Genomic DNA, 12,638 nt, shown 5'->3' with positions numbered 1-12,638 from the left:
TGCTGCTTGGCCTGCTGTGTTCATCCAGCCCTGCACCTTGTTGTCTCTTGTACTTATATAACATTTTTCATAATCTCAGTATTTTCCAAAGCAATATAACAATCAATAGATTCTTAAAACGTGAACAGTGGGCTAGAGAAACGCAGGTCAGGCAGCACCTACAGAGAGAAGAGAAAGTTAACAGAGTCCAGTAACTCATTGTCAGAACAGAGTATAAATTCCTGAAGAAGTGTATTCACTGTTAGGCAAATTTACTTTGATTGAAATGCCAATTATTATATAACAGGCTTAAGGTGTGATACCTGAAGCCATATAACATCCTTGCATTGATAAAGAATAGGTTTCATGTTGCTATAAAAGCAAGATTGATACAAAGGGGATCTTGCATCTTGAGATTAATTGGTTATTTTAGCTTAAGCACAGCTCTGCATTACTTTCAGATGAAATAGTGCTCCTATTTCAATTTTTTTCCTCCGGTTTTGTACTGTGCATCACTTACAATCTTGGTGACAGGAAAATTGGTACAAGTTCACACTGTGAACGCATGGTCTATTCTTCAGAATATGGGAGGGGTGTTTAGATTTCAAAACAAAAGTTTCTAACACAGTAATTTAGAAAGAGAAGGATGTGTGAAGCTATCCATTACTTTAAAGTATCTGTTTTAGAACTGCAGACTAGTCAGCCCTCTTAGTCCCAGATAATGTTTAGTTTGGTCTCAAAATGGGAATCGTACTCTGGTTTAAGAATTTTCATGCTGAAAATAACTAATTAATAGAAATATATAATTTTACTTTACATGTATTTCCCTGTCCTTTTGTCTCATTGTAACCGTCATTGCAAACGGTTAAAAAGAAATTTCAATTCCAAACAAAAGGCAAAAGGACAGTGAATAAAAGAGGGTTCAGTTAACAGTCCAACAAAAAGAAAACAAAAGAACTCTGGTTTGTGAGCAATCCCCTTAAAAATATTGGAGATGATTTTCAAACGAAGACATTGAGCCAGACAAGCAAATTATTTCCAGTTTCCAACCCTGCGTCCAGTCTTTGTTGCTGACGTGCTGTCATCTTCTAATGCAGATCACCTAATTGGGTTGGAGAAGAGCTCAGTGCTCATTTAGCAGGATCCACCAGGAGATGGCAACAGAGTGCCGATTACAACCCTCAAAAAGGCAGAAAATTGTAAAATAGAGGCAGGTGAGAAATCAGCAGGTCAACAGCCTTGTAATGCAGGGAAGTGGCCAGACGAACAACGAAGATGATAATATTTGCTTTCAAACAAAGCTTTATTACCATAACTTGATGGTCCTCCAAATTGAGAGCAACAGCAGTTGTCATCAAGGTGCACTAGACTTCAAGTTTGCGAACGAGACATCCAAACTTACATCCAACCTTTCCCAGCACATTAGCAAGTTCCCAAGGAGCTGAATTGGCAGTTAATTGGACGAGAGCAGGATCCCAGCTATTCTGTCCTTCGTTCACATTGAAACAGCAGCATGTCCAAGGTGATGGGATTCTAACATATTATTTGTTTAAATGGACTCATCAACTCTGCTCCCTCAGGTTGAAAATCTCAACTATTATATTAGCAACATAGAACAGCTTTATTTTAGTTTATTGCAGAGAGGGTCTTCTTCCTTCCCATACTCCTAAGGCAGATGAGCAAGTCATTAAAAGTAAAGGTCAAAAACAAAAAAAAAAGTGCTACGTTTTCCAATAATTTGTAATATCCTTTCAACAGAAAGCACCATCAGCATGCTAGGGGTTTCTCCAAAAACTGTGGCAGATTGCAAAATTAAACTAATACTCAGCGCAAAGGGCTACTTCACATATTCTATACTCCTTTCTCAGTTAAACAGCCTGCTGTCACTTGTTGTCGAGGCCAACATACAGAGAATGGCCATTTGAGCAAATCACTGGAGGACTGCCAACACACATTGTCTATATCCCAGTAACAGTCAGTCAATCATGTAGAAAGAAGGAAAAAGAGCATTCATTGGAACAAAAGCCTTTTATAATTCAAATTCCTGGGTCAGCTTTCACAAAGACAAGAATGACGGGCTCCAGATTTCACATATACTTGTCCCAATAACATATTCAAACGCAGACAGCTTACCAATGATTCCACTGCAAAATCAGTAAGCACAACCAAATGTCTATTTGTAACTGAAGATTATTAAAAATGTTCCATAGTTTCACAAAAAAAAAAATATCCGAACATGGGTGGGCTCGGAAAGCACAAGAATTGTTACTGGGAAGTATTCACCTTGAGCTTCTTCCGGACCTCAAAACTGCATGGCCGTTTAAAAATAGAACATAGAACAGTACAGGCCCTTCGGCCCACGATGTTGGGCCGAACTTTCACCCTCAACCTAAGGTCTATCTAACCTCCACCGCTACCTTATACTATCATCCATAAGCCTATCTAACAGCCGCTTAAATGCCCCTAATGAGGCCGACTCCACTACCTTCGCCAGCAATGCATTCCACCACACAATGCAAATACCACACAGAATTCAGAAACCTGCGCAAAACATTTTGCACATTGTGACAACAGGTCAGTAACTGGGAAATTAGGAAAATTATTTTTGTGAAGAATCGGGTCACAAAAGGGAGACTCATTGTTTTAAATTACATTGCACACCACCTAACTGAAAAAGAAAACCATACCATGGTGAGGAATTTATAGTTGAAGTTTGAGACTCCCAAAATATTGGGATGGGATATTACATCAGAGACCACTCATTGCAATGCTGATCCTAGGGTTAATATGAGTTAAAGTCCACTATAATAAATTTGCTTATTGCACCTGGGTCTCAATTCCCAAATGAGATTTTTTCATTAGAGCATCTCACTCTTGAAGCTAAGCACAACTCATTGCTTTCATGGATTTAAAATTTGTCTCACTCTGTTTTCCAACTACTTCCTTCTCCAAGAGGGTGGCATGGTGGCTCAGTGGTTAGCACTGCTGCCTCACAGTGGCAGGGATCTAGGTTTGATTCCCACCTCAGGCGACTGTGTGTGGAGTTTGCACACGTTCTCCCCGTGCCTGCATGGGTTTCCGCCGGGTGCTCCGGTTTCCTCCCACAGTCCAAAGATGTGGAGGTTAAGTGGATTGGCCATACTAAATTGTCCAGTGTTCAGGATGTGTAATCCACCTAATCGACAGGCAAAAGGGGTAGGGAGATGGGTCTGGATAGGATGCTCTTCAGTGGGTCAGTGTGGTCTTGTTGGGCCAAAGGGACCGTTTCCACACTATAGGGATTCTATGATTCTAGGAGGGCAATACGAATGCCTAGAAGATAATTCTCATTCAAACAAACAAAGTGAAGGATTGATGATGAGGAATGAGCTATTACTGGCAATTCTCAACATTGGGCTAGGCACTGCTTTCCCATCAGGTTTTGTGCACATCTGCAGCAAAGCTGATGTTGGAACATGAAATGAGGGCGAGGCACTTTGAAGCTTGCCAACTTCTAGTGAGCTCCTTGCAGACATACCAGAAGATGAAGGTGGTGGAATAGGGAATGTTTGTGTGGGTGTTGTCTTTATTTGGTTATCTCCCACAATGAAATATTTTGCTATGAAGGGTTGGGGACAGTAACATTATCATGATTGTACCAAATTCCCAAATGAAGAAGTATCTAAATCTTTAAAAAAAAAGGTATTTTGTAAAAATCTCCAGACTTCTCTAAATAGGACAACAGAATTTTAGCTATAAATGTGATTTCACTTCTTGTACGATGAAAATCTTGGTAATTTTGTGGATGTCAAGGTACATTTCCAACCAACATGAACACACACGCATGCAAAGGACAATGGACTTATTTTTGCTTTAAAATATCACATTAATTAGTGCTCCACTGTATTACATATTATCCCAGCTTTGGAAATGGAAGTTAGTACAGCAAAATTCAGGAATGGAATATCATTTTGGATCACATGTTCTGCAAGAGTTTTAACTCTTGTCTATTATAACAGTTAGCCTATAATTATTTTTTATCTGAATTCATTCAGTACAGTAAATCCCTGTCAAAAAAAATTGTTCAGAAGTTTTTAAATCCAATGTCACACATTTTAAAAATTATCCTTTTTAAAAAAATCTCCCAAGAGCAAATTAGTAATAATATGCCAAAAATTACAGTGGTTATTTCCACCTCTAAGTTAAAAAAAACGTCCACATAACTTAGACAGTGGGTGGAAATTTGTAGATGGCTGTTTCTCCAGAATAATATACACTCAACAATAAGTTCCACCATCTCAAAGGATTTGCTTGTCAGCATGAATTTGCTAGTAGCTCTGAAAGAGTGTTATTTTAAAAGTTTCTGCATTCAGCATTATTGAACTCAAATTTCTTTGTCACATATCTGTAAAAACTGGAACACATCTATGGGACATTTTTCTTTTTTGAACAGTTCCATTTCAACATTCACAGTCAGCATTTCTGCTAATCAGTTGATGCAAGCAATATTTTTATTGCATTCAACCAAACAAACAATTTGAACAAAAAGATGTCTATCAGCATACCACGAAAAGTATTCAGATTTAGCCAAAAAATCTGATCATTAAAATGGGCCAAGAACCTCAATTCTTTGCTCATAAATGGTTCCAAATATTCCATTCCCAAAATTAACTTTATGTTGCGATCATAGTGAAACAAAGTATACCTGAAACCCAGCAAAGGGGACAGTTTAAAAGGTGACAAATCATGCTCACTGCAAGTGCTATGGGATGGCTTCTCCTTTTCTTCCTTTACCCAAAGCCCGGTACAAGAAACACTGAAAATATACCGTCTAACAGTCTAAATGATTTTTTTCCTAATGTATATCAAACTTTAAAAAGAAGCATTTTACAATACACAAAGAACTATTGTATGGGCTCTCTTAGAACAAAAAAAAAGTCCTTAAATAAGCCAAGCTGGTTAATATAGCTATATTTCAAAATACACAGTCTTCTGCTTTCAACATCAAAACAGGCCACTTGCTGAGGCAGATCAGCAAGTTGTACTCTAACCAATTGGTTCACAACTGCAGCATACCATGTACTGAGAGCGAATTACACTTGGCAATCAGCCATTCCCATTGCATTCTGGTCCAGCCCGATAACAAAAACCAGCTACTTGCCAGAAAGTTCCACCCAGCATTATTACAGCATGAAAGCAGTTCAGTCTAGAAGAGTATACCAACCATTTCCATAAAATATAACTACTGCTTCCTATTACAAGAAAGTCAGTCAATCACATTTATAATGGAATGAATAGATAACCAGTATATATGTTATTAGTACAGTACAGTAATTAATGCTGGAATATAGAAATAGAAGTAGGCCATTTAGCTCCCTTGAGCATGCCTCATCTTCCAAATGAGATGTCACAGATCAGGCAGTATCTCCTACTATACTCCATATCCTGTTGATTAATAAAGATCTGTCAATCTCAAACATTTGACATGGCATTAATTTCCATCTGAAGAGCATTCTACACTTGTGCATAGAAGGTTTGGCACTATTTTTAAGGCTCTGCTTCCTAGTTATATAACCCAATTTGTTTTGGCCAATATCTTAATATCTTGCTCCAATCAAATCTTTTCAATTCCATTAAAAAAATTACTACTCTGTTTAACAAGGCAAAACAATGAGCCAAAAAAAAAGATAAAACCATGCAATCGTATTTTAAAATCACCACTCAAATGATAGGTATGACACAATAAGATTCCACATGGCACCAGAATTCCCTAGAAGAGTTACAATTATAGGCTTGCACCATGTGTATAGAAAAGCCAAGTTTAATTTATTTGAATGTCTGAAAGAAAATTAAGTTGTGTTGACACATTATTTAAATATTATATTACAATTATATAATGATTTTGTTGATGTAAAAAATCCACTTACATCCAAAGATGATCAAGTTATAACTTGAAGCTACTGCAAAACACATATCACTTTTAGCCTTGAAACAAGCACCATTCTCTTAAACCACTGACAATCCTGTTATTGCCAAATTTCTACCATTTTCAATTGATAAACACGTTGGATCAGAGCCACTAATAAAATTTAAATTTAAAGACACCAAGGTACAGGATCTTTCATAAGGATATGTTCCATGTTATGGACTTCTTTTATACCCAAGCATAATTAACTGTACTTAAAAATATTGGAGGAGAAAATTCAACTAGATGAGAGATACAAGTGGAAATTGAGAGGGTGCTGCATTTTTTTAAGAAAAAAAAACTATAAACAGGGGTTAGCTGTACAAGCGGCTGCAACAATTTTCATGTGGGGGGAGACGACAAAAACAAAAACCAAAAATCAGAAAGACAATCAAAATTCATGCTTCTTATTGTATTGCCAAATATCAAAACTTCAGGAAGAATTCAGACAGAAATAACGTACTTGCCTTTCATGGACAAGGCAAAAAAAAACTAATGTTAAAAGTGAATTTTTAAAAACGTTCAATGTGAAGACTGAAAACAAAAATTGACCTAAGAGATTAAAACTAAGCAACTTTGCAACAAGTCAAATGGGTGTGGAACTGCCCCAGTGGACTAGATATTCCAACATTGACATTTCAGCTAAATTGTTCACATATGTAGAGCATTCTGTCCAAGGTTGTTTTGTTTCAATACTTCAGAATAAAAGATTAAGCTTAAAGCACACTAATATGGCAGGAGTAATTATTTACTTGCTGAATGTTTCAGCCCATGCCAGCTAAAAATTTAAATAAAAAGTGGAAAATGAATGCAACTGCAACTCAACTTTTATGCACAGAATTTAATGAATGTGCTTCTATATAAGATTACTTATCTCATTTCATTCTAATACTGCCCACAATACTGGAGACAAAATGAAACATTAATAGACAAATGTTTTAAACATCACTAAGATCTTGGGCAAACTTGAACTTTGATATACTGCTGGTATATGGAAACCAATCTTTTAAAGATATACAAATTGCTGTTAATATTCATGGTGACAGTATTCTAAATGGACAATTTATCAGTTACAAACACTAACTAGTTAAAAGGAAAAAGGCAGTCAAAAGGAAAGTTTAACAGCAAAAGGGACCAAAGTGTGTTTCCAAATCATTAAAGTTCAGTTAGGTCAGTTACATCTCTAGAAATTGGGGATTATAAAGCATACCACCATGCACCACCCAGGACACTGCACTCTGAGTCATATTCCTATTACAATATGTGGCACACATCGATAAGCAAATGCAGGCAGCTACACAGCACACGTTTCACACAAACAATACCTGCAGTTTGATTTTGCGGAAGGATGACATGTTGGATGGTGGTGTTTGATAAATATAATATATATTATACAACTGAGAAGCAATTCACACAAAGCAAACCCTATAGAAAAATCAGATACAGTAGTAAGGTTTAGTCTTAATTTTGCATTGCCAAATTTTGTAGAGTTAGTCTGTACCAGCTGCATCATTAAAATACAACAGCTGCCGAACTCACGTTTTGGAATATTGTAACTGAAGTTCAAACAGACATCTCATTCCACACTCCACATCCGATTAGGAATACAGATTAACTCCGTTCTGATTTCTCCCATGAAATCATCCATTACAGTACAGTAACATACAGTACATCCATCCAGTACAGTAAAAGTACTTTTGTTCAAAAAGGTTTTCATTGATTTATTAAAAATAGCATGTATTTTTATAAACTGAAAGATGATATTCAAATTATTTCTTATCACCAGAGCTATATACAAAAAACAACCCCACCCTGAACACACTTGTGCACTGCACAATTTTTTAGTGACGCAGTACACTAAACACTTTCACTGCAAAATTTCCTTCCAACTTCCAAATAATTAATCCTGTATCGTTTTTTCCAAAAAGTCATCAAAAACAATATAGTCACTTTAGGAGGATATTCTTACTTTAAAAAAAAAGGACTCAGACAATAAATTACATCTAGGGATGGGCAAGAAATGCTGGCCAGCCAGCGACGCCCACATCCCACAAAATGAATAGATAAAAAAAACTCCTCTAATATTTTAAAAAAAAGCTTTTTTTTAAAAACCAAAAACTTTGTCCCATATGCAGATGCTGAAAACCTGCAATATAGAAGAGAAAGAGCTTAAAATACTCAGCAGATAAAGTCGCAGCTGCAAAGAGAAACAAATATAACATTTCAGAACAGTGACAATCCATAACTGCAATATACAAATATTAAGAGTTAAGAAAGGTACCAGATCTGAAACAGAAAGTGACTGGTGCATATTGTAGAATATAAATTATTGGATTTTTACATTAAATCATGTATTATGAGACACAGCCTAAGCTTGAATTTTGTAATTACCAAATGACATTCTTAACAGTGGTCTTTGGACTTTTCACCATTTTACAATCTTAACTGTCACGTTGACCATAAAATAGTCTCCTCCCTACATATTTGAGATAGTATTTAAATTATGCATAACTCCAGAAAGCAATTTACATTTTATAAAATAAGAACATGGAGTTTAATTAGTGAATGTGCAGATTATTTTTTATAAAGGGACACTGGGCTTGAAGCATTAGCTCAAATTTTTCTCCCCACGTGTTGCGAGACCTGCTGTTTCTTGTTTTATGTACATTTTTGAAGGTTTCTTGGGTGATGACTGAATGCACAAAAATTGTTTGAACTCCCTAGCTTCTATTCCATTCACATTTGCTAAACTCATTCAAATCTAAAGCTGATTGATCCATCCATCCATGAAATGATCCATGAAGAATGAGCCAATGTTTCATATCATGTCACACATCAGAAAATCAGGGTCTCTTATGATTACACCATGACAGCGAGATTTATAATACTCAGGCCTGACCCCTCTACAGAATATTAAGCTGTAGAAACAATTAGGGCTACGTACAAAGTTGGACATGGAAACTGATGACAATTTGCTTAATCAAAAAGCCAGGAGAACAAAGTAAATATTTACATAATTTAAGAGGACAATTCAAAACAATTGTATCAGTTACTACAAGGGGAACCTTAACAGAAACAATTTCACCTAGCATGAAACCACAAAAGAGGCAGAATAATACTTACGCCTGTCAGACTGGTGGGTGGGTAGAAATCAGCTGTCATTAATGCAAGGAAAGTGTATATCAAAAGACAGCCAAAAATAGCACTCATCTACCACAATTCTTGAACATTATTTGTACAGTAATTCATTATCCTCAGCCCCACCCAGCTTTCTGCTCTCAAATTTTTAAGAAGGGTCTATATGTTGGTAAAGCATTTTCCTTTTTAATATGTTCCTTTCTGCAACAGTTGCTAAAAAAAAAAGCCTTTACATCTGTTACAATAGAATAATAACGTCTCTTCCAAACATCAATTACCACAATAATAAATTACACATGTTTTGAATCATGATTTTCTGCAGTTGGCATTCTTTCAATAAATCATTTTGGATATCACCTACAACACCCCAATAATTATATTACACAGCAATTTTCTCATTAATAAATATTCCATAATAATATAGCCCACAAAATGCCAATATTTTCAACAAACGGTGGCCATTTCTGTACAACTTTTTCTTCAGCCACCAACTGCAGCCCCTACCCCGTAAGTCTATTTACTGTATTGCTGACAGGTTCTGCACTCCCCATTCACTCAACCTTGCCCCCATTTCTGGAGAGGATTAATTTCAGATTAAAACTTTTCCCCTTCCTGGGGATGAAACCTAATGCAGAGTGAAAGACCAGTAATGCTTTTTACCCAAGCCAAACTCAGAACCGATTCCCCACCAAATTAAGTGTTTTATATATCTATGATTTTCTCTGACCTTGTTGCGGTCACAGCCGCAGGAAACCCTCCCCCGCAGCCATTTTAAGGTCCATTGTGGTTGAAAAGACAATAATAAACCTGTGAAAAATCCATATCTAACAGAATTTAAACATGTTGTGGCGGTGTCTGTGAATGCACGTACCGAGATAAAAATGCGCAACGAGGAAAGCTAATCTACATTTTCAATTTGCCAGGTTTTCTTTAAAAAGGAAAACATTTAAAATGAAATATACTGTATAATTATAGATCAAAAATACATATATTAACAAACATTCCTTCGCTCTCCTCAGACGGGCGTCAACGCCCGAAAACAAAATCGACTTCAACTGAAACCCTTTTAACTTACCCCTCAAGGAAAATGTATGTTTTAAATATTTTACCTCACGGCTTTCTCGTTTTAAATATTTTAATTTTTTTTTAGAAAAGGCAAAATTAAAAACGCGGCAAAAAGGTGTGCCCATTTGAATGAAAGAAGCGGCCTTCAACGGATGACCTGTTCATTCTTCTAACTCTTGAAAAACGTTACAAGATATTTCCGAATAACTGTGAAACATACCGAAGGTTGTTGACGACTCAATGATCGCTGCAGACTCTCTCGCTCCGGGTTCGCACCGGCCTTTTTTTACCGACCGCGGCGATGATGTCACTGCTCTGCAGCAAGGAAACGAAGGAACCCGAGCGGCCTCGGCACGTTCCGTCACCCTGGCCGCGGGGACACCTTCGGCACATTCCGTCGCCGGGGCCATGATGTCACTTTCGGCCCTTTCCGTCTCCCGATAATATACCGGCTCCATCTATGGAGCAACTTTTTTTGGGTGCTCGGATGGCGCAACAGTTACGGAGAATTCGGTCCACCGCCTGGTGATACCCTTTCGGCAGCCTCATTAGAATCCCGACAGTGCGGAAAGAAGCCATTCGGCCCATTCGGTCTGCACCGACTGTCCGAAGAGCATCCCATCCACACCCAGCCCTGCATTTGTCATGGCTAACCGACCTCGCCTGCACATCCCTGGTCACTATGGGCCAATATAGCATAGCCATCCACCTAAACTGCGCATCTTTGGACATCTCCACCCTGACCACACCGCTTTCAAAACTTCCTTTTGCTTCCAGAAGTGCTCTCCAAACTAAGGTGTGAGGGAGAGAAGACTCGGCTACAGCATAGTTTAAGAGGCATCTGGACAGACACATGAACAGGCAAGGATATGGACCATGTGCAGGCAGATGGGATTAGCTTAGAGTGGCATCATGGTATTTGAGACATTGTGGGCCAAAGGACATGTTTCTGTGCTAACAAGGTGTAGAGCTGGATGAACACAGCAGGTCAAGCAGCATCAGAGGAGCAGGAAGGCTGACGTTTCGGGCCTAGACCCTTCTTCAGAAAACTGTTCTATATTCTATGACCCTTGGGTTCAAGGCTCACTCTTGTAGATTTTTATTTTCTAATCAATCTGTTCAGCAGAGTTATATACCTCTGGGACAGGTGGGACTTGAACCTGGGACTCCTGGGGACACTTTCATTGTGCCACGTGAGCCCCCCCTCACGCTTGTAACTAAAATAAGGGCAACTATGAGTGCATGAAAGCAGAAACTGAACTGTTAATTAAAGTGGCTTGGATAAAATCAATAGGGAGAAACTGTTCAAGTTTGTAAAAAGAACAATAAAATGATTTGCAAAAAAAAATGATTTGAGGAAAAATATCATTTTTATGCAGTGAGTGATGAGGGTTTGGACTGCAGTGCCTGGAAGTGCAATGGAGGCAGGTTCAATTGAGACATTCAAGGGTCATTGGAGATTTAGTGGAAAAATAATGTGCATGAGTTTGGTACTAGATAATGATGCTCTTTTGAAAAGCCACACAGGCACAATGGGCCATATGGCTTATTTCTGTGCCATAAGACTAGTTAATACTAGACAGTCAACATGTCAAGGGCAGGTCATGGTTGACAAACTTAATTGAGTTTTTTGACAAGGTGACATTGGCAGTGGATGAGAGTATATTTGTGATGTTGTGGATGTTGTATATTTGAACTTTCAGAAAGTGTGTGGTGCAGTGCCAAATTGCAGGTTGGTTAGCAAATTAGAAATGCTTGGAATTTATGAGTCTTTGGCGGCATGGATTAAAAATTGGTTAAAATATAGGAAAAAATGGGTAGGTAAAGATGGACATTTCTCAGACTGGAGACGAGTTGAAAGTGGTGTTCCCAGGGATTGGTGTTGGGACCCTTTTTCTGATTTATATAAATGATTTGGAGATGGGAGTTGACAGCAAAATCTCTAAGCTAGGGAGAATAGTGAATTGTGAGGATGATGCTGAGTGACTTCTGATGGACATTGACAAGTTGGCAAATGGGCAGACACCTGCCGGATGAATTTCAATGCAAAGAAGTCAGGTCATGGATTTGTTAGAAGAAACTTGGAGAGACAGTATGGGGTCAATGGTACAACTTTGAGGGAAGTACAGGAGCAGAAAAACCTCAGGGTTCAAGTGTATAATTCTCTGAAGATGGCCAGGCAAGTTGAAACAGTTGTTAAGAAGGCTTATAGGATCCTTGGGTTTATTACTAGAGGCATAGAGTATAAAAACAAGGTAGTGGTGCTACACCTCTATAAGTCATTGGTCAGATCATATCTGGAGTATTGTGTTCAGTTCTGGGCACCTTTTTTAAGGAAAGAACTTAAAGCCTTGGAGAGAGTTCAAAGGAGATATACTAGAATGGCAACATGAATGGGGGATTTTAAATACAAGGAAAGATTATAGAGACAACAAGGTGCAGGGCTGGATGAACACAGCAGGCCAAGCAGCATCATAGGAGCAGAGAGGCTGACGTTTCGGGCCTAGACCCT

At 37.9% G+C, this 12,638-nt stretch overlaps 1 protein-coding gene across 8 annotated transcripts in view; it reads right to left on the bottom strand.

The window, feature by feature from the left end:
* sptan1 (spectrin alpha, non-erythrocytic 1) overlaps positions 1-10,446 on the bottom strand; it is a 101,319-nt gene extending 90,873 nt beyond the window's left edge. For 6 of the 8 annotated variants that reach the window (XM_048613744.1, XM_048613748.1, XM_048613747.1 and 3 more), the window contains exon 1: positions 10,347-10,446. The gene's annotated coding sequence lies outside the window, so the exon portion shown is untranslated. Of the gene's footprint in view, positions 1-7,462; positions 7,585-9,046; positions 9,067-10,346 lie in introns of those variants that run through there. The other 2 variants (XM_048613745.1, XM_048613746.1) reach the window with 2 other exon arrangements.
* Between the last annotated feature and the right edge of the window lie 2,192 nt (positions 10,447-12,638).

This window comes from Rhincodon typus, chromosome 28 (assembly GCF_021869965.1).
Source record: "Rhincodon typus isolate 14 chromosome 28, sRhiTyp1.1, whole genome shotgun sequence".
Lineage (NCBI taxonomy): Eukaryota > Metazoa > Chordata > Chondrichthyes > Orectolobiformes > Rhincodontidae > Rhincodon > Rhincodon typus.
This window is presented reverse-complemented; position numbering and strand designations above follow the sequence as displayed.